This window comes from Elephas maximus, chromosome 4 (genome assembly GCF_024166365.1).
Source record: "Elephas maximus indicus isolate mEleMax1 chromosome 4, mEleMax1 primary haplotype, whole genome shotgun sequence".
NCBI classification, from domain to species: Eukaryota; Metazoa; Chordata; class Mammalia; order Proboscidea; family Elephantidae; genus Elephas; species Elephas maximus.
Genome location: NC_064822.1, coordinates 128,629,844 through 128,649,848, shown reverse-complemented (window position 1 = coordinate 128,649,848; position 20,005 = coordinate 128,629,844). Strand labels below are relative to the sequence as shown.

Genomic DNA, 20,005 nt, shown 5'->3' with positions numbered 1-20,005 from the left:
AGTAATGCATGTGGGAGACATGTACTTTCTGGAACTACTAAGGTCAGCTAATGCTTTCTTAGATCCTAGATTGGCCTCTTGCTGTTTGAGCCTAACTCGTATTGGGTAACTTTTCCAGAGAGAGAAGGGTATAAGCAGAGAATGGTTCTCTCTGTGTGTGTGTGTGTGTGTCTGTGTGCGCGTGCACGCGTGTGCACCTGTTTTTTACATGCTGTCTCATATCTGGCACAGTAGTTAAGAGCTACAGCTGCTAACCAAAATGTCAGCAGTTCTAATCCACCAGCCACTCCTTGGAAGCCCTCTATCCTATAGGGTCACTAGGAGTCAGAATCGACTCCATGAGAATGGATTTGGGTTTTTTGGGGCTCATGGCTGAGCTAGCAAGAGTGTATCCCAGTATAGACCTTCTGAGGGCTCCAAACATTCTATGAAGTAGATGGCCCTGGAGAAGTTGCACTTCTGTAGTTTTTAAGCCAAGTTATTTTTAAGAGGAAGACATAGATCTTTCTCTCCGGAGGGTAGACCCAGGCATTATTATTCTCATTTTTTGGTTGAGGAAACTGAGATTTAGATAAACTGGGAGCAACAGGAATAATATTTTTGGAATTTCTCCAGATGCAACTTCCTTTGTGGGTGAACTAGGTTTTTTCTATGCAGCCTGCCCACCATTACGACTTTGGGAAAGGGGACTGCAAATACCATCTCAGAAAGGATAAGAAAAAGGGTATATAAAGAGAATATTTTTTAAAAAGCTTATTACAGGATAAAAAAGAAGTGAAATATCCACCCTTCCATGCCAGTAGATTGCAGCAGGGAAAAAGAAAAGAGACTTATGGAAGCCGCAGGTGTTTAAGACATCTGTCCTGCTCAGAAAAGTCCAAAGAAGACTCTGATTTTGCCTCCATCACTGTTCAGAACTCTGGGAGGAAAGAGCCATGTTGGGAGATTATTTGCACCATGTGAGATGATGGAATAGTGGCAACCCTGGAGAGGGATCAGATAGACAAGGCAGAACTTGTGACTCCCAGGGTTCTGGAAGGTCCCTTATACCTCAGTGAGTGAATATGTTGGAGCTAAGGTGACCAGAGAATTGACAGAGGCCCGAGGATGGGCAAAGAGTTTGCAGTGTGAGAAAGCACAGCCAGAAGGAAATGGCTAGAACCAGAGTGTATGTCAACAAAATCCCCCGAAGACCTTGTGGGGCCTGTGACACATCAGCTTGGAGGAAACCAGACCATCCACTCTGCAGCAGAGACCATGGCAGATCCAGCAGCTCTGGCATGGCTTGTCCTTGCTGTCACACAGTCACAGCAGCCCAGCCTCCCTATCTTTGGAAAGAGCCGAGGAAGAGTAAGGAAGCTGGAAAGATTCAGCATTTATACAAAAGCAAATGCATCATTTAAGAGTCCGTTTCAAAGAGACTTTAATACCTTGTATAGTGTAGTGGTTAAGAGCTACAGCTGCTAACCAATAGGTTGGCAGTTTAAATCTACCAGGCACTCCTTGGGAATGCTATGGGGCAGTTCTACCCTTTCTGGATCACTATGAGTCCTGATAGACTTAGTTTTTGGGCTTTAAGGGGCAAGTTTAAGATGCCCTCGTGGTATAATGGTTAAGCACTCGGCTGCCAACCAAAAGGTTCGTGGTTTGAACCTACTAGATGCTCCATGGGAGAAAGATAAGGCAGCCTGCTTCTGTAAAGATTATAGCCTTGGGTGGTTCTACTCTATGAAATGGAATCATCTTGATGGCAATGGGTTTGGTTTTTTTTATTGGCAAGTTTAAAGTTTTTTATTTTTCCTTTTTCTCCCAGTGAGTTGTGTTTATAAGGAAGAGCAGATCTGTATAGAAAACAAGGAAACTGAATTCTATTCATATATTTAGGTACTAGTTTTATGTTTTACCCCCTGCTACCTGAGGGATGGGGCCCTGGTGGCACAGTGGTTAAGCATTTGCCTGCTAACCAAAAAGTTGGCAGTTCGAATCCACCAGATGCTCCTTGGAAGTTTGGGGCGGTTCTACTCTGCCCTATAGGGTCACTATGAGTCAGAATCAACTCAAAGGCAGGGGGTATGGTTTTGGTTTGACCTGAGGGATATCTCCAAGCCCGCTGTCTTCGTTTCCCAGCGCTGCTGTAACACAAATACCACAAGTGAGTGGCTTTAAATTCTGGAGGCTGAAAGTCCAAATCAGGGTCTCAGACATTTCTATTCCTTCTGTAAGTCTCTCTCCTGGTTTCTGGTGTCTGCTAGTGATCCTTGGTGTGTAGACAATCCTCGCGTGACATCTATCTTCTCCTATGTGCATGCATCTCTATGTTTAATGTGCTCTTTTTATAACTTTGAAGTGATTAGATCTAGAACCCACCCTACTCGGGTATGGTGTGATTAAAATAACAAAGAAAACTCTATTTCCAAATAGGATTATATCCACAGGTAGAAGGGCCTGGAATTCAACACATATTTTAGGGGAACACAATTCAATTCATAACACCCACCCAGATGTTGAGGGGCATGACCTTAATTTCAATCCAGATCTCTAGGCTGGGACTCTTTCCAATATGCCCCAGCCTCCTGTTCTTGAATGTTCAGGCTATCCAACAAACTGCTGCTATACATAAACTAATGTAGCCTCAGATATTTCTGAAAACAATATAATTCTGTGACCATTGGAGCAAAGGAGGCATTCAGATTTTTGAAAGGAGGGAAACATCTCACCTGATGTAACGAAAGGGAGAGTGCGATGGGGACCCTGAGAGGTACATGAGCACACGAAGACGCATGACCACACAAAGCAGTGACTGGGGATGGGAAGGTGAAGTCTGCTCACCTCATGGCATTGTTTCTTCTGTGTCATTTTCAATGCCAGCCCATAGAAGTTAGCCAGGTGCTCAGGGCCAAGAATAGGACCACCTTCTATGTGTCCACACTGGGCAGATCCTAGGTGAGTCAAAACATGATGTGAACAGTTTTTTCTTTGGAAACTGACTTGATTCCATGGTCTAGAGAGAATAGAATGCAACCCTGGTGCTGCAGTGGTTAAGTGCTTGGCTGCTAACTGAAAGGTCAGTGGTTTGAGCCCACCAGGGGCTCCCAGGAGAAAGGTGTAGCAGGCTGCAATAGTAAAGATTACAGCCTTGGAAACCTTATGGGGCAGTTCTGCTCTGTCCTGCAGGGTTGCTATGAGATGGAATTGACTTGAAGGCAATGAGGATTTTTTTTTTTTTTATTACATTAAAGAAAAGATTTGGCTCCCAAAGGTACAACAGCAACAAGAATAGCTAGATTCTGAGGATAGTTTTTGCGTATCAATTAAACACAACCGGGGCTCAGCATTAATGTTCCTGGGTGGTGCAAATAGTTTGCCCTCGCTATTAACTGAAAGGTTGACAGTTCAAGCTCATCCAGTGGCACCTTGGAAGAATGGCCTGGTGATCTGCTTCCATAAAGATTGTTGTTATTGTGAGTTGCTATGGGGTTAATTCCAAATGATGATGATTTCATGTGTGCAGAGCAGAACTGTACTCTATAGGGTTTTCAAGACTGTGACTTTTTTTTTTTAATATTTTATTGTGTTTTCGGTGAAGGTTTATACAGCAGTTTAGGTTGCCTTTCAACAATTTCTCTACAAGTTGTTTGTGACATTGGTTACATTCTTCACAATGCATGAACATTCACATTATTTCTGTTCTGGTTTTTCCATTTCCATTAATCTAGTTTCCGTGTCCCGTTACCTTCTCATCTTTATTGTAAAGTAATTGTTGACCATTTGGTCACATATAAGCGATTTTTTTTTAAAGGCCCATAGTACTATAGGGTCGCTATGAGTTGGAATCAACTCGATGACAATGGGTTTGGTTTTTTGTTTTTTATAGTACTTATGGGGGATATTCATTAGTTTTTGAGCCAGTTTGTTATTTAGCTAAAATATGACTTCAGGGTTTAGTTTCAATTCAAGGTTTGAAGAGTATGTCAAGGCAATATTCTTGGAATGTGACTTCAGTACTTAGTTAAAAGTGTGTCCAGGGGCCATACTCTTGGGGTTTCTCCAGTCTCTGTCAGACCAGTAACTCTGGTCTTTTTTGTGAGTTAGAATTTTGTTCTACACTTTTCTCCAGCTCTGTCCAGGACCCTCTATTGTAATCTCTGCCAGAGCAGTCAGTGGTGGCAGCCAGGCACCATCCCTTTCTGCTGGGCTTAGCCTGGTAGAGGCTGTGGTAGTTGTGGTCCACTAGTCCTTTGGACTATTCTTTCCCTTGTGTCTTTGGCTTTCTTCATTCTCCCTTGCTCCAGACAGGGTAGGACCAGTGGAGTATCTTAGATGGCCACTCACAAGCTTTTAAGACTCCAGACGCTACTTACCAAAGTAGGATGTTGAACATTTTCTTTATAAGATATGTTATGCCAATTGAGCTAGCTGTCCTCCAAGACCATGGAAGACTGCCACCTTTTGGAAGCAGATTGCCAGGCCTGTCTACTAAGGTACCTCTGAGTGAGTTTGAGCTGCCCACTTTTGTTTACTAGTCCAACCGCTTAACCATTCTTGCCACCCAGGGATTCCTCTGTAAAGATTACAGCCAAGAAAACCTATGGAATTCATTTCTACTCTGTAACGTATGGGGTCACCATGAATCAGAATCGACTTGATGGCAGTGGGTTTAGTTTGGTTTTGCTTAGGAACTCAACAGCATCCATTTCCAAAGAGGAAAACTAAGTCTTGTAGTAAAAGACTGATTAAAAAGCTGTAAATGAGGAAGTAGAAATGAAATAATGAGATGTTTTAGGACACGAAACTTTATAAAATATAGCACAAAGTAAAACTGTGCATGATATAGTTATGCTTGGGATGATTACAAAAAAAGAAACATCTCAATTATCTCCAAATATTGTTGTTGTTGTTAGGTGCCATCGCGTTGGTTCCAACTCATAGCGACCCTATGCACAACAGAATGAAACACTGCCAGGTCCTGAGCCATCTTTACAATCCTTGCTATGCTTGAGCTCATTGTTGCAGCCACTGTGTCAATCCACCTCGTTGAAGGTCTTCCTCTTTTCCGCTGACTCTGTACTCTGCCAAGCATGATGTCCTTTTTCAGGGACTCATTCCTCCTGACAACATGTCCAAAGTATGTAAGATGCAGTCTCGCCATCCTTGCTTCTAAGGAGCATTCTGGTTGTACTTCTTCTAAGACAGATTTGTTCGTTCTTTTGGCAGTCCATGGTATATTCAATATTCTTTGCCAACACCACAATTCAAAGGCGTCAATTCTTTGGTCTTCCTTATTCATTGTCCAGCTTTCACATGCATATGATGCGATTGAAAATACCATGGCTTGGGTCAGGCGCACCTTAGTCTTCAAGGTGACATCTTTGCTTTTCAAAACTTTAAAGAGGTCCTTTACAGCAGATTTACCCAGTGCAATGCGTGTTTTGATTTCTTGACTGCTGCTTCCCTGGATGTTGATTGTGGATCCAAGTAAAATGAAATCCTTGACAACTTCAATCTTTTCTCCATTTATCATGATGTTGCTCATTGGTCCAGTTGTGAGGATTTTTGTTTTCTTTATGTTGAGGTGCAATCCAAACCTAAGGCTGTGGTCTTTGATCTTCATCAGTAAGTGCTTCAAATCCTCTTCACTTTCGGCAAGCAAGGTTGTGCCATCTGCATAACGCAGGGTGTTAATGAGTCTTCCTCCAATCCTGATGCCCCATTCTTCTTCATATAGTCCAGCTTCTCGGATTATTTGTTCAGCATACAGATTGAATAGGTATGGTGAAAGAATACAACCCTGATGCACACCTTTCCTGACTTTAAACCAATCAGTATCCTCTTGTTCTGTACGAACAACCACCTCTTGATCTATGTAAAGGTTCCTCATGAGCACAATTAAGTGTTCTGGAATTCCCATAGTTTGTTATGATCCACACAGTCAAATGCCTTTGCACAGTCAGTAAAACACAGGTAAACATCCATCTGGTATTCTCTGCTTTCAGCCAGGATCCATCTGACATCAGCAATGATATCCCTGGTTCCACGTCCTCTTCTGAAACTGGCCTGAATTTCTGGCAGTTCCCTGTCAATATACTGCTGCAGCCGTTTTTGAATGATTTTCAGCAAAATTTTGCTTGCATGCAATATTAATGATATTCTCCAAATATTAAAATAATGTAAACATTCTAAATAACAGGCCCCATCCTTCTCATCTTGTCCTTATATCCAGACTAATTATGTAATATTTTGGCAAACTTGTCAAGATAATTCCTCAGTTCCCCAGTTTACATTTTACCCATTGAGAGAGATTTGGAAGCAGTATGGGAAAGCGTGGTACATTTGCACTTCAAATCACCCAAATGCAGTCTTAATCATGATCACCCTCAAACCAGAGAGGGCTGTTTTGGATAGGATAATATCATATTGGTTCCAAATAATATGCACACTCTCCCTAAAATTCCTTATCTATGAAATGTACTCTAGAGATTTTTAAGCCCAGGAGAAGAAACAATCTCATCGTAAAAGCTGAGATACCATCTCATGCAGGGAATGGGGAAAGACCAGTCGAGTCCACATCCAATCCTAATATCACCTGCCCATCCTAGCTGTTTCTAAGTTGACAGAACTATCCGGAGGATTGAAATAATTTTTCATATCAATAAATCACTACTTCTTCTACATATAGTCACTGGGTGGCTCCAACAGCTTGCACTCGACTACTAACCTACAGGTTGGTGGTTGGAACCCAGCCAATGGCATCACAGAAGAAAGTCCTGGCAATCTGCTTCCACAAAGATTGCCAAACCAAAAAAACACAAACAAACCCATTGCCGTAGAGTCGGTTCGGACTCATAGCAACTCAGTAAGGCGGAGTAGAACTGCCCCCACAGGGTTTCCAAGGAGCGGCTGGTGGATTCCAGCTGCTGACAGTTTGGTTAGCAACCATATCGCCTTAAAGATTACAGCCAGGAACACTATATGGAGCAGTTCTGTTCTGTAACACATGAGGTCTTCTTGAGTGGGAAGCCACGTGATGTCAACAGGTTTGTTTGTTTGGTTTTGGTTTTTACATGTAGAGTTATGGTATCAAAGGAAACCCCACTGGCGTAGTTGTTAAGTGCTACGGCTGCTAACCAAAGGGTCGGCAGTTCGAATCTGCCAGGAACTTCTTGGAAACTCTATGGGCAGTTCTACTCTGTCCTATAGGGTCGCTATCAGTCGGAATCGACTGGAAGGCACTGGGTTTTGGGATGGTATCAAAGTATAAATAGTCAGGGGTTAGGTGGGGAACGAAATAGAATGTGGAATGGGGGAATTGGAGTAGACAGCGAGAGGAACAGGAAAGTCTGAATGGTCTGGCTTCAAATAGTTTCTAATCCTAAAATCAAAATCCTGTCATTTTGTCAGGAGATATCATTTACCCAACATCAGCGGAAAGTGCATTTTGATTTAGTTCTCCAGGGCAGTGCCGGATCTGTGCCTAGGCATATGCACAGTCTCACCACTGCCCTGGGACCTCTGACGTGCATTTGTTGGTTAGAGTGAGGGGGGTGGCCCTGTTTAGAGGGATGTTAACTGGCCCATACACAAACTAAACTCAGGGCCTTGGCCTCTTTGCTCATTCATCATTTTCTAGATAATAAATCGCATCTACCATCGAATATTTTTCTCAAACATCGCCAGGAAGGAAACATCACAATTTAAGACTACCAACCTATTTCAATGCTTAATTGAAAGTTTAACATAAATCAATAATGTAATTAATAAACGCATATAGGTGAGCACTTTTGGGAGCACAGTTGATGATTTCATTCTTATTAAAAAATGATAGATTTTCCTTCTAAACTTCTTCCTATCCTCATTTTCACATAGCTCATTTGTCTTTAAATGAGTTCATCTCTTGAAGTGGCTAACTGGAGATTTCAAATCATGAAATCAGAGACGCTCAGAAGTAGGTGAGCTTTGTTTGTCTTATTTCTTAACTTCTTATGCCCTCTGGTGGTAACGTCAAGTGACCTGTTGTTTCTGATTGAAATTCTCCAAAGAAAAACATTTAGCCAAAATAAATAAAATGGTATTTATCATAGTGACAAGTTGTCATAAATATTGCAAATACATGCATATGTGTGTGTGTGTATATATATATATATATATATATTTTTTTTTTTTTTAAAGAAAAGAATGTGAGGCAATCATAGAGTAGTGATGAGTCTTGTGGTTTGTTAAATCAGCCTCACCTTTATAGAGCAGGAATGCCAAGCCTTTATTCTGTTCTCCATTTCTCCGCCTTCCCTTTTATAAAGAAAACTTCATAATTGCACATGAGTACCTGTTATATGTGGGCCAAGTCTTCTTTGCTGCTGAACTGTATCTAATAGCTTGGGCAGAAATGGAGCTCTCTAAAATCCATTGCCTGGAAAGATACATACAGAAATTTAGGCCAGAAGAGAAGACACTCAAAATTTGCTGGAGTAAATTATCACTAAGGGTTAATTTAAAGAAGAACCTATATCATTACCCATTTCATAATCTCTCAAAATATGAGCAATAGTTAGAAAATTAAAACAATGACTCAGAGAGAGGGAACATATTGATCTGGGGAGAATTTACATAATAAATATCTTTCATTTATATATACGTTTACTTTTTCATAAAGCAAAACGTATTTAACATTTTTATTTTGAGAAGAAAATATTCTTTTACTTTGAGAAGGTGTCAAGATGTCCCTTTTAAAATAAAGTTTTGGCAACAGTAGATGGTAGGTTTTATTTATTTATTTAAAAAAAACCTTTTCTTTATTTTTAAATATGTTTAAAAATTTTAACCATTTATTTTGAAATAATTTAAGACTAATGAAAAAGTACAAATAAAGAATAAAGATCATTTACCCAACTTCCCAAATGTTAACATCTTATATAACCACAGTACCATTTTCAAAATCAGGAAATTAGTATTGATACCACACCATTAATTGGAACCCTGGTAGCACAGTGGTTAAGAGCTCAGCTGCTAGATGAAAGGCTGGCAGTTCGAATCTACCAGGCAGTCCTTGGAAACCCTATGGGGCAGTTCTACTCTGTTCTATAGGGTCACTATGACTTGTAATCAACTTGATGGCAACAGATTATACCGTTAACTAATCCACAGACCTTATGCTGGGCCCCTCAGTTCATCGTAAGAGGTGGTCTGTGGTGTTGACATGCCTTATTATTAGTGAGGTTAACTTTGATCACTTGGTTAGAGTGGTGTCCACCAGGGTTCTGCACTGAAAAATAACTTTTCTCCTTTGTACTTAATAAGTATCTTACAGAGAGTATCTTATAAGTATCTTACATATAAGACTATGTAAATATTTTCTTTCTTGTCTTACCTTTGCCCGTTATCATCAAGTGATGGCTTTTTATTTTCATCCTTCCTCACTTACTTGGGGCACTGGTGGTGCAGTGGCTTAGAGCTATGACTGCTAGCCAAAAGGTCAGCAGTTAGAACCCACCAGCCACTCCTTGGAAACCCAGTGGCACAGTTCTACTCTGTCCTATAGGGTCACTATGAGTCAGAATTGACTCAATAGCAATGGGTTTAATTTTTTTTTTTTTTGGTTTTTGTCACTTATTAATTAGAATTCTATTGTAAAGAAGAGATTTCCCTCCTGTCCTGTTTATTATATGATTATCAATAAGGACTCAAGGATATTTATTTTATTCTATAAATTATAATCCATTAGTACCATCATTTACTTTGTTGCTTAATTTGTTCCAGATTTGACCATTAGGAGTCCCTTCAATTTGACTCATGAGTCTTTTTGCATTGGATTTTTGTTGTTGTTTTGAACACTTCTTTTCCTTCTGGAACCACAAGATATTCTAGGCTAATCTTGTACTTTCCCTGACCTAACCTGGGGGTCAGTCATTTCTCTAACAATCCTTGGTTTCTTTGATCAGAAAAAGATATCTAGAAACCAAGATCTGGCTGCTTATTGTGTTCATTCCTACTGGTATCTTTGCTTCTAGGCCCTCTCAGCAGATAGATACAGAAAAAAAAAAAAAAGGTATATATGTGTGCACGTGTACACACACACATAATTATCTATTTATTTATTCTATCTTTCTATGTCTCCCTCTATGTATCTATCTATCATCTATCTAATCTATCTTCTATCTATCTAATCTATCCATCCATCCGTCCGTCAGTCCATCCATCCATCCATCATTGTTCTGTGCTATCGAGTTGATTTCGAGTCATAGTGATGCCATATGATAGAGTAGAACTGCCCCATAGGGTTTTCTAGGAGCCCTGGTGGTGCAGTTGTTTAAGTGTTCACCTGCTAACTGAAAGGTTGCTAGTTTGAACCCACAAGCTACTCCTTAGGAGAAAGATGTGGCAGTCTGCTTCCTAAAGATTACAGCCTTGGAAACCCTGTGGGGCAGTTCTACTTTGTCCTGTAGGATCACTATGAGTCAGAATCGACTTGATGGAAATGAGTTCTTTTTTTTTCGAGTTAATTTTTATGGCAACAGGTTGCCATGTCTTTTTCTTGGAGAGCTGCTGGGTGGGCTCAAACCACCAAAATTTCGGTTAGCAGCTAAGATGGTGAGTCTGTCACATGGCATCATTAGGAGTAGAAACCAGATCGATGGTACCTAATAACAACAGCAATCTCTATCTATAGCTATCACCATGAGTTTATAGAGATACTTCTGATTGCAATCCAATACTACAGGATTCATTGTAGCCCGTCTGCTTTCTTTTTTTTAACTCCTTTCTCTGACAGTAAGAAATCAGCCTCTCATTATCCAAAGTTTATTTACTTATTTGCACAATTCTAAAACATGCATGAATTAGTTTCAGAATTGCTAACTCATACCATGCAGGGGGAAAATGACTTAGTAGCTAGTGTAGCAATGTTTGTGTGCACTTGTTTTACTTTAGTCTTACAGTATATAGTCAAAATACTGTTTTACGATGTTACTTAGGTTTGTTCTTTTCTTCTCCACTCCCTTCAGTATATTTTGTAACACTTTTGGCTTCCTCTGCTATTGTTTGTATTTCAATTTGGGTTTTTATCTAGTGCTGCTGTAACAGAAATACTACAAGTGGGTATCTTTAAAAACAGAACTTTATTTTCTCACAGTTCAGGAGGATAGAAGTCCAAATCAGGGCACTGGCTCTAAGGAAAGGCTCTCTCTCTCTTGGTTCTGGGGAAATATCCTGTCTCAGCTTCCCTAACATTCTTGGTGTTCCTTGGAGATCTCCATGTGGCGTCTATCTTTCCCTCATTTGTCCTTGCTTGCCTGTGCCTAATCTGTTCTTTTTATATCTCAGAAGTGGTTAGGTTTAAGATACACCGTACACTGGTATGGTCTCAGTAACGTAACAAAGTGAACCCTATTCAAAATTAGGGTTACGTTAATAGGTGTGGGGATGAGGATTACAATGTGTATTTTGGGGAGGCATAATTCAATCCATAACAATCTCATCGTGCTTGATTTAAATAATTTATTTATATTTTTGATATATGAAACATTATCATGGTTCTAAAAGTCAGAACTATACAAGGAGTTTTACTCGAAGAACAGTTCCTTCCCCCACTCCATCATCCATCCCTTCTACCCCATTCTCTTCATCTTAATCCCTGTAAGAAATTTTGCTAGTTTCTGGATTATCCTTTCTGTGTTTCTTTTGTCACAATGAGAAACTGTTGTTGTTAAAAAAAAAAAAAAGTTGTTGTTAGGTGCCCTCAAATCCATTTTGATTCATAGTGACCATATGTACAACAGAATGAAACACTGCCCAGTCCTGCACCATCCTCAGGATCCTTGACATGCTGGGTCACATGTTTGCAGCCACTGTGTCAATCAATCTCATTGGGGGTCTTCCTATTTTTCACTGATCCTCTACTTTACCAAGCATGATGTCCTTCTCCAGGGACTGGTTTTTCCGAATAACATGTTCAGAGCACCTGAGACAAGGTCTTGCCATCCTTGCTTCTAAGGAGCATTCTGGCTATACTTCTTGCAAGACAGATTTGTTTGTTCTTCTGGCAGTCCATGGTATACTCAGTATTCTTCGCCAACACCATGATTCAAAGGTGTTAATTCTTGTTTGATCTTCGTTATTCATTGGCCAGCTTTCACATTCATAGGCAATTGAAAACACAATGGCTTGGGTCAGGCACACCTTGGCCCTTAAAGTGACATCTTTGCTTTTGAACATTCAAAAGAGTTTTTTTTTCTTCCCAGCAGATTTGCCCATTTCAATGCATCTTTTGATTTCTCGACTGCAGCTTCTATGGGCTTTGATTGTAGATCCAAGTAAAACGAAATCCTTGATAACTTCATTCTTTTCTGTGATTATCATGATGTTGCTTATTGGTCCATTTGTGATGATTTTTGTTTTGTTTATGTTGAAGCATAATTCATACTGAAGGTTGTAGTCTTGATCTTCATAGGTAAGTGCTTCAAGTCCTCTTCACTTTCAGCAAGCAAGGTTGTGTCATCTGCATAATGCAGGTTGCTAATGAGTCTTCCTCCAACCCTGATATCCCATTCTTCTTCATACAATTCAGCTTCTCAGATTATTTGTTCAGCATAGAGACTGAATAAGTACGGTGAAAGGATACAGCCCTGGCACACACCTTTCCTGACTTAAAACCATGAAGTATCCCCTTGTTGTGTTTGAATAACTACCTCTTTGTACAGATTCATCATGAGCACAATGAAGTGTTCTGGAATTCCCATTCTTCACAATGTTATGCATAATTTGTTATGATCCACAGAGTTGAATGCCTTTGCACGGTCAGTAAAACACGGGCAAGCATCTTTCTGGTATTCTTTGCTTTCAGCCAAGGTCCATCTGACATCAGCAGTGATATTCCTTATTCCATGTCCTCTTTTGAATCCAGCTTGAATTCCTAGCTGTTCCCTTTTGATGTACTGCTGCAACCATTTTAATTTTTTTTATTGTGCTTTAAGTGATAGCTTACAATTCAAGTCAGGTTCTCCTACAAAAACTTATACACACATTGTTATGTGACCCTAGTTGCTTTCCCTACAATGTGACAGCACACTCCTTCTCTCCACCCTGTATTTCCCATGTCCATTCACCCAGATGCTGTCCCCATTTGCCTTCTCATCTTGCCTCTAAACAGGACCTGCCCATATAGTCTCATGTGTCTACTTGAGCTTAGAAGCACACTCTTCACCAGTATCATTTTATGTCTTATAGTCCAGTCTAATCTTTGTCTGAAGAGTTGGCTTCAGGAATGGTTTTAGTTTTGGGCTAACACACAGTCTGGGGGCCATGACCTCTGGGGTCCCTCCAGTTTCAGTCAGACCATTAAGTCTGATCTTTTTACTAGAATTTGAGGTCTGCATCACACTTTTCTCCTGCTCCATCAGGGATTCTCTGTTGTCATTCCCTGTCAGAGCAGTCATTGGTGGTAGTCGGGCACCACCTAGTTTTTCTAGTCTCAGGCCGATGGATTCTCTGGCTTACATGGCCCTCTCTATCTCTTGGGCTCATGTTTTCCTTGCAACCATTTTTGAATGATCTTCAGCAAAATGTTACTTGTGTAATATTAATGATATTGTTTGATAATTTCTGTGTCTTCTTGGATCACCTTTCTTTGGAATGTGTACAACTATGAATCTCTTCCAGTCAGTTGGCCAGGTAGCTATCTTCCAAATTTCTTGGCATAGAGAGATGAGTGCTTCCAGCATTGCATCCGTTTGTTGAAACATCTCAATTGGTATTCCATCAATTCCTAGAGCCTTGTTTTTTGCCAGTGCCTTCGGTGCAGCTTAAACTTCTTCCTTCAGTACCATCAGTTATTGATCATATGCTACCCCATGAAATGTTTGGACGCCAACGAATTCTTCTTGGTACAGTGACTCTGTGTATTCCTTCTATCTTCTTTTGATGCTTCCTGAGTCATTTAATATTTTCCCTGTAGAATCTTTCAACATTGCAACTCAAGGCTATAATCTTTTCTTCAGTTATTTCAGCTTTAGAAATGCCGAGAGTGTTCTTCCCTTTTGGTTTTCTGTCTCCAGGTCTTCACACATTTCATGATAATACTTTACTTTGTAAAGGAAGAAATAATGAAGTAAAAGATCTGAACAGAAAATTTCAAAGGGCAGCTGGAGAAAACAAAGTATTATAATGAAATGACAGACACATGTATATTTTATTTCCCTTTCTTTCATGAAAAGTAGTACATACTGGATTCTCTTTTGAACTTTTTTTTTTTTTTACTTAACAATATATTCTGAAAAACAGTCCATATTAGTTCATAGAAATCCTCTTCTTCTTCTTCTTTTTTTTTTTTTTTTACAGCTGTGTGGATGTACATAGCTTATATAATCAGTTTCTTATTTTGGACATGTAAACTGTTTCCAATATTTTGCAATAACAAACATGCTATAAGGAATAACCTTATGCAAATGTGTTTTTGGATGATTGGAGATGTATCTTCTAGATAACTCTCTACAAGAGGGATTGCTGAGCTTAAAGGTAAACATTTACATCATTTTCTTAGGTATTAGCATATTTCCTTCCAAAGATTATACCAGTTTGTATTTCCAGCAGCAGTGTGGTGTGTGAGAGTGCCTATTTCCCTACAACCTCTTCCACAAAAATGTATTGTCATACTTTTTACTTTTGCCAATCTTATACATGAAAAATAATATCACAGATAGTTCTAATGTGTCTTTCTCTAATTATGAGTGAGGTTGAACATATTTTCCTGTCTTTTAAGGTTATACATATAAAATCTCAGTGTCATGGTGGTTAAGTGCTACAGCTGCTAACTGCCAAAAGGTTGGCAGTTCAAATCCACCAGACATTCCTTGGAAACTCTATGGGGCAGTTCTACTCTGTCCTATAGGGCTGCTAGGAGATGGAATTGACTCAATGGCATCAGGTTTTATACATATATTTATATATAAAACCTGTTGCTGTCCAGTCAATTCTGACTCATAACAACCCTATAGGACAGTCAACAGTTTTTTTTTTAATTGTACTTTAGATGAAGTTTTACAGAACGAGCTAGTTTCTCATTAAACAGTTAGTACACATATCATTTTATGACATTGGCCAACAACCCCATGACATGTCAATACAGTCCCTTCTCAACCTTGGGTTCCCTATAGAGCTTTCCTGTCCCTTCCTGCCTTCTAGTCCTTGCCCCATGGCTGCTGTGCCCCTTTAGTCTTGTTTTATGGGCCTATTCAATCTTTGGCTAAAGGATGAACCTCAGGAATTACTTCATTACTAAGCTGAAAATGTGTCCCAGGGCCATACTCTCAGGGTTTCTCCAATCTCTGTCAGGCCAGCAAGCCTGGTCTTTCTTTTGAGTTAGAATTTTGTTCTACATTTTTCTCCAGCTCTGTCTAGGACCCTCTGTTGTGATTCCTGTCAGAGCAGTCAGTGGTGGTAGCTGGGCATCATCTAGTTGTACTGGACAGCACCAGGTTTTTGTGTGTATATATATATGTGTGTGTGTGTGTATATGGAAACCCTGGTGGCGTAGTGGTTAAGTGCTACAGCTGCTAACCAAAGAGTCAGCAATTGGAATCCGCCAGGTGCTCCTTGGAAACTCTATGGGGCAGTTCTACTCTGTCCTATAGGGTCGCTATGAGTCGGAATTGACTCAACAGCCCCGGGTGTTGTTTATACACACACACACACGTATACATATAAAATCCATTGTAACAGGTTTTTTGATATATATATGTATATATATATACACATATGTATGTGTATAAAACCTGTTGCCATTGAGTTGATTCCAACTCATAGTGACCCTATAGGATAGAGTAGAACTGCCCCATAGGGCTGCTAAGGAACAGCTGGTGGATTCAAACTGTGAACCTTTTGGTTAGCAGCTGAGCTTTTAACCACTGTGCCAATATATACATATACAACACATATACATATATATACACACACACGTATATATATGTATGTGTATGTGTGTACATATATATGTATGTGTGTATATATATATTTGTGTTGGTTTTTGTTTTTTGAGAATTATCTCCTCATGCCTTTTTCCCATTTTTCTAATGGGTGTTTGGTCCTCTTCACCCCAAATTTTAAGAATTTTTTACATACTAGCGATATTAGCACTTTATAGTTAGATCTATGTTGCATTTTTTTTGCAAAATATCAGTAGTCTTTGGTATTTTTGCTGCGCAATTTTTTAAAATTTTTCACAACTCAATTATCAATCTTTTTTTAATTGCCTCTGTGTTTTGAGTCATAGTTACAAAGTCTTTAACTCTATGAACTTCAAAGAGTAATTTACCCATGTGTTCTTCTAGTTTTTTATTTTTTTACCTTTAGATCCTTGTTGTATTTGGAGTTTACACATGTGTGTGGCATGAAGTTTGGATTTAAATCTATTTTTTTCCAAATGACTATCCAGTTGTCCCAACACCACCTACTAAAATCACCAGTTTTGCCCCAGTAATCCAGCAAATGGATGCAGTGCTGGAAATGCCCATTCGTCTATGCCAAGAAATTTAGAAGATAGCTACATGGCCAACAAACTGGAAGAGATCCATATTTGTGCCCATTCCAAAGAAAGGTGATCCAACAGAATGAAGAAATTATTGAACAATATAATTAATATCACACATAAGTAAATTTTTGCTGAAGATCATTAAAAAATGTTGCAGCAGTACATCAACAGTGAACTGCCAGAAATTCAAGCCAGATTCAGTAGAGGACCTGGAACAAGGGATATCATGTCAGATGGATCTTGGCTGAAAGCAGAGAATACCAGAAAGATGTTTACTTGTGTTTTATTGACTATGCAAAGGCATTCAACTGTGTGGATCATAACAAATTATGGATAACATTGCAAAGAATGGGAATTCCAGAACACTTAATTGTGACCATGTGGAATCTGTACATAGACAAAGAGGTGGGTATTCAGACAGAACAAGGGAATACTGCATGGTTTAAAGTCAGGAAAGGTGTGGGTCAGGGTTGTATCCTTTCATCATACTTATTCAGTCTCTATGCTGAACAAATAATCTGGGAAGCTGAGTTATATGAAGAATGGGACATCAGGATTGGAGGAAGACTCATTAACAACCTGTGATTTGCAGATGACGCAACCTCAGCTAGTGTGCTCCAACTATCTTATAATGATGAATGCATGCCCATACTGAAATGCCTCCCAATTCTTGGGAGGTTAGGCTATTCCCCCACGCTATAATGGATGGGAATCTTCACGGGACATGGGGATACCAACCATCAACCCAAAGAAGAATAACTTTCTTTATCAAAGCTTCTATACTATAAGACTAAGTTCTCCTAGAACCTTTAGCAGATTACCCTTCTTTTTTATCAATAAGTACCTTTTTTTAAAATCATTTTGGATTACAAAAATTATGCATGCTTATGGTAAGACTATTGGAAAATCATGAATATACTTTTAAATGTTTAATAATTCACAACCTCTTCACCCAAAGATACTCTCTGTTAATGTTTTGGTGTATGACCTTTGTCTGCATTGATAGATTGAAAGACAGAGACATAACTGCTATCGATATGAGTACATAAATATATAATTTCCACTGACTATTATCTCATGGGCACTTTTCAGCTCATTTATGATTCTTCAGAGACCTTTAAAAAACAGACTTTTTAATGTCTATTGGATACTGTATAATGCTCTATTTGGCAATCTGACACTGTTGGATGTTTTGATGCTTTCACTGAGACAAACACCAGATTGCTCTTCTAAATCTTGTTTGAATAAGAGAGGAAAGTACAGTATGAACTGCATAAAGCAGAGGAAGATTTTCTGAGGAAATATAGTAACATTCATCTTTCCAATGAAATCCAGAGATTTAAAATTTCTATCTGTCTGTCTATCTGTCCATCCATCCATCCATCCATCCACCTATCCACCCATCCATCCATCCATCCGTCCATCCATCCGTCCATCCGTCAGTCTGTCCGTCCGTCCGTCCACCCGTCCGTCCACCCGTCCGTCCACCCATCCGTGCACCCATCCGTTCACCCACCCACCCACCCATCCATCCATCCATCCATCCATCCATCCGTCCATCCATCCATCCGTCCATCCGTCCATCCGTCCATCCGTCCATCCGTCAGTCCATCTGTCCGTCCATCCGCCCGTCCGTCCGCCCATCCGTGCACCCAACCGTTCACCCACCCACCCACCCAACCATCCATCCATCCATCCATCCATCCATCCATCCATCCATCCATCCATCCATCCATCCATCCATCCATCCATCCATCCATCCATCCATCCATCCATCCATCCATCCATCCATCCATCCATCCATCCATCCATCCATCCATCCATCCATCCATCCATCCATCCATCCATCCATCCATCCATCCATCCATCCATCCATCCATCCATCCATCCATCCATCCATCCATCCATCCATCTATTCCAGACTCTAGGTGCTTGTCTGAGCTTTATCAAGATGATTCAAGTTCAGTGGGGTTCTGTCTATATCTGAGATGCCTCACCACTGGCCAAGTTCAGGAAAGTGACAAAAAGACCTCTTTGTCAGATTTTTAGATAGCTCATTTTCTAAGCCAAGCTGCAAATATCACATACACAACTTTACATGTAGTATTTTGGCTGTTTGCTGTGGCTGCCAAGTTGTAGGAGGACTAAAGAAAAAGAAAATTGGAAACAAAATGAAAGAATGTTTTCTGAACCTTAAACTTGGCACAAGGATATCACCTCTACATACGCAGATAATTTACCTATTCTCTTTTATTGTGAAAAGTAAACACCTGTCTTGAGATATATTTGTTGGAGAAAAATGGTGACTAATTTGGCAAGGGCAGTAGCATATACTAAAAGGAATTAGATTAGTCCTAAAAGAAATTAGACTGGGAGAGGTAACAAGAGGAATAAAGGAAAAACTTCACTTTAGTATTCTGTGTGATGGAGCAGGCAAGAATTTTATAGCATGGAAGTGCAAATTAAAATAGTACATACTATTTTATATCTATCAAATTGGAAAAAAATTTGAATACCAAGTGTGGTCAAGGCTATGGAGAAATAGAAACTCTCACACAGTACTAGTGAAGCCCAGAGTAACATGTGACCATGGTAGGATAACATTCCCTACAATAGTTCAACCAAAGCTTAATGTGACCTGTATACCACAATTTAATCAATATTCTACACAGTAAGGTTTTTTTTTTTTTTAATTTCATGGTGCTGGTTCTGAAGTCTCAGAAAGGAAATACAAAATTCTTCTAGCAATCCTTCCCCCAGAAGGGCCATTTCAGCCATGCTGGCATCCTTCCCACCTCAACCTTCCTCCTTCCTCACACCGGAGAAACAACAAATACCACCCACAAGCAGCAAATTCTCTTAATCCCACTCACAGAAATCAAAACAAAAAAAAATTGAAACAAAAGCAAACCCCGTTGCTGTCCAGTTGATTCCGACTAAGAGCAACCCTGTAAGACAGAGTAGAGCTGCCCCATAGGGTTTCCAAGGAGCAGCTGGTAGATTGGAACTGCCGACTTTTTGGTTAGCAGCTGTAGCTCTTAACCACTGCGCCACCTTATAAAACACATTTATTTGTTTAAAAATGTAACTTGCAGACAGCATTTTCACAGAAAAAAGTTCTCACCCTCTTGGTGCTAGTCCATTGTGTATTTTTCTTCCAGACTGGTTCCTCCGCAAATGACTACAGCTTTTGCTGCCATTTCTCTGAAAGGATATTCAAGATCAATTTAAGAGTCAGAAAAGCTACCTGAATTTGCAGCCAGTTTCCTGTTGGCCTCACATTTTGCAGAACACATGCTTTGTGTGCAGAAGGTGGGCAAGGTGTTTGAAAAAACAGGAAGCACCTGTGAATGTGTGATATTATTCTTGGAAGCAGAAGGCTCCCTTTGAGATGGCTGTAGATGCTTCTTGCTGTTTCACATACGATAACTTTTGTCAAAAGACCTTTACGTACTTTAAAGACCAGGAACGGAGCTTCCAAATGGCAGAATT

The 20,005-nt window shown here is 39.8% G+C and overlaps 1 long non-coding RNA gene across 5 annotated transcripts in view; it reads right to left on the bottom strand.

Moving 5' to 3' along the window:
* The window catches only part of LOC126075758 (uncharacterized), a 133,242-nt gene extending 113,440 nt beyond the window's left edge, over positions 1-19,802 (bottom strand). For 2 of the 5 annotated variants that reach the window (XR_007517257.1, XR_007517255.1), the window contains exons 1-3: positions 19,638-19,802; positions 8,321-8,404; positions 2,830-2,939 (exon numbers count right to left, since the gene is read on the bottom strand). This is a non-coding gene — a long non-coding RNA (uncharacterized LOC126075758). Of the gene's footprint in view, positions 1-729; positions 2,940-8,320; positions 8,405-19,637 lie in introns of those variants that run through there. The other 3 variants (XR_007517254.1, XR_007517253.1, XR_007517256.1) reach the window with 3 other exon arrangements.
* Between the last annotated feature and the right edge of the window lie 203 nt (positions 19,803-20,005).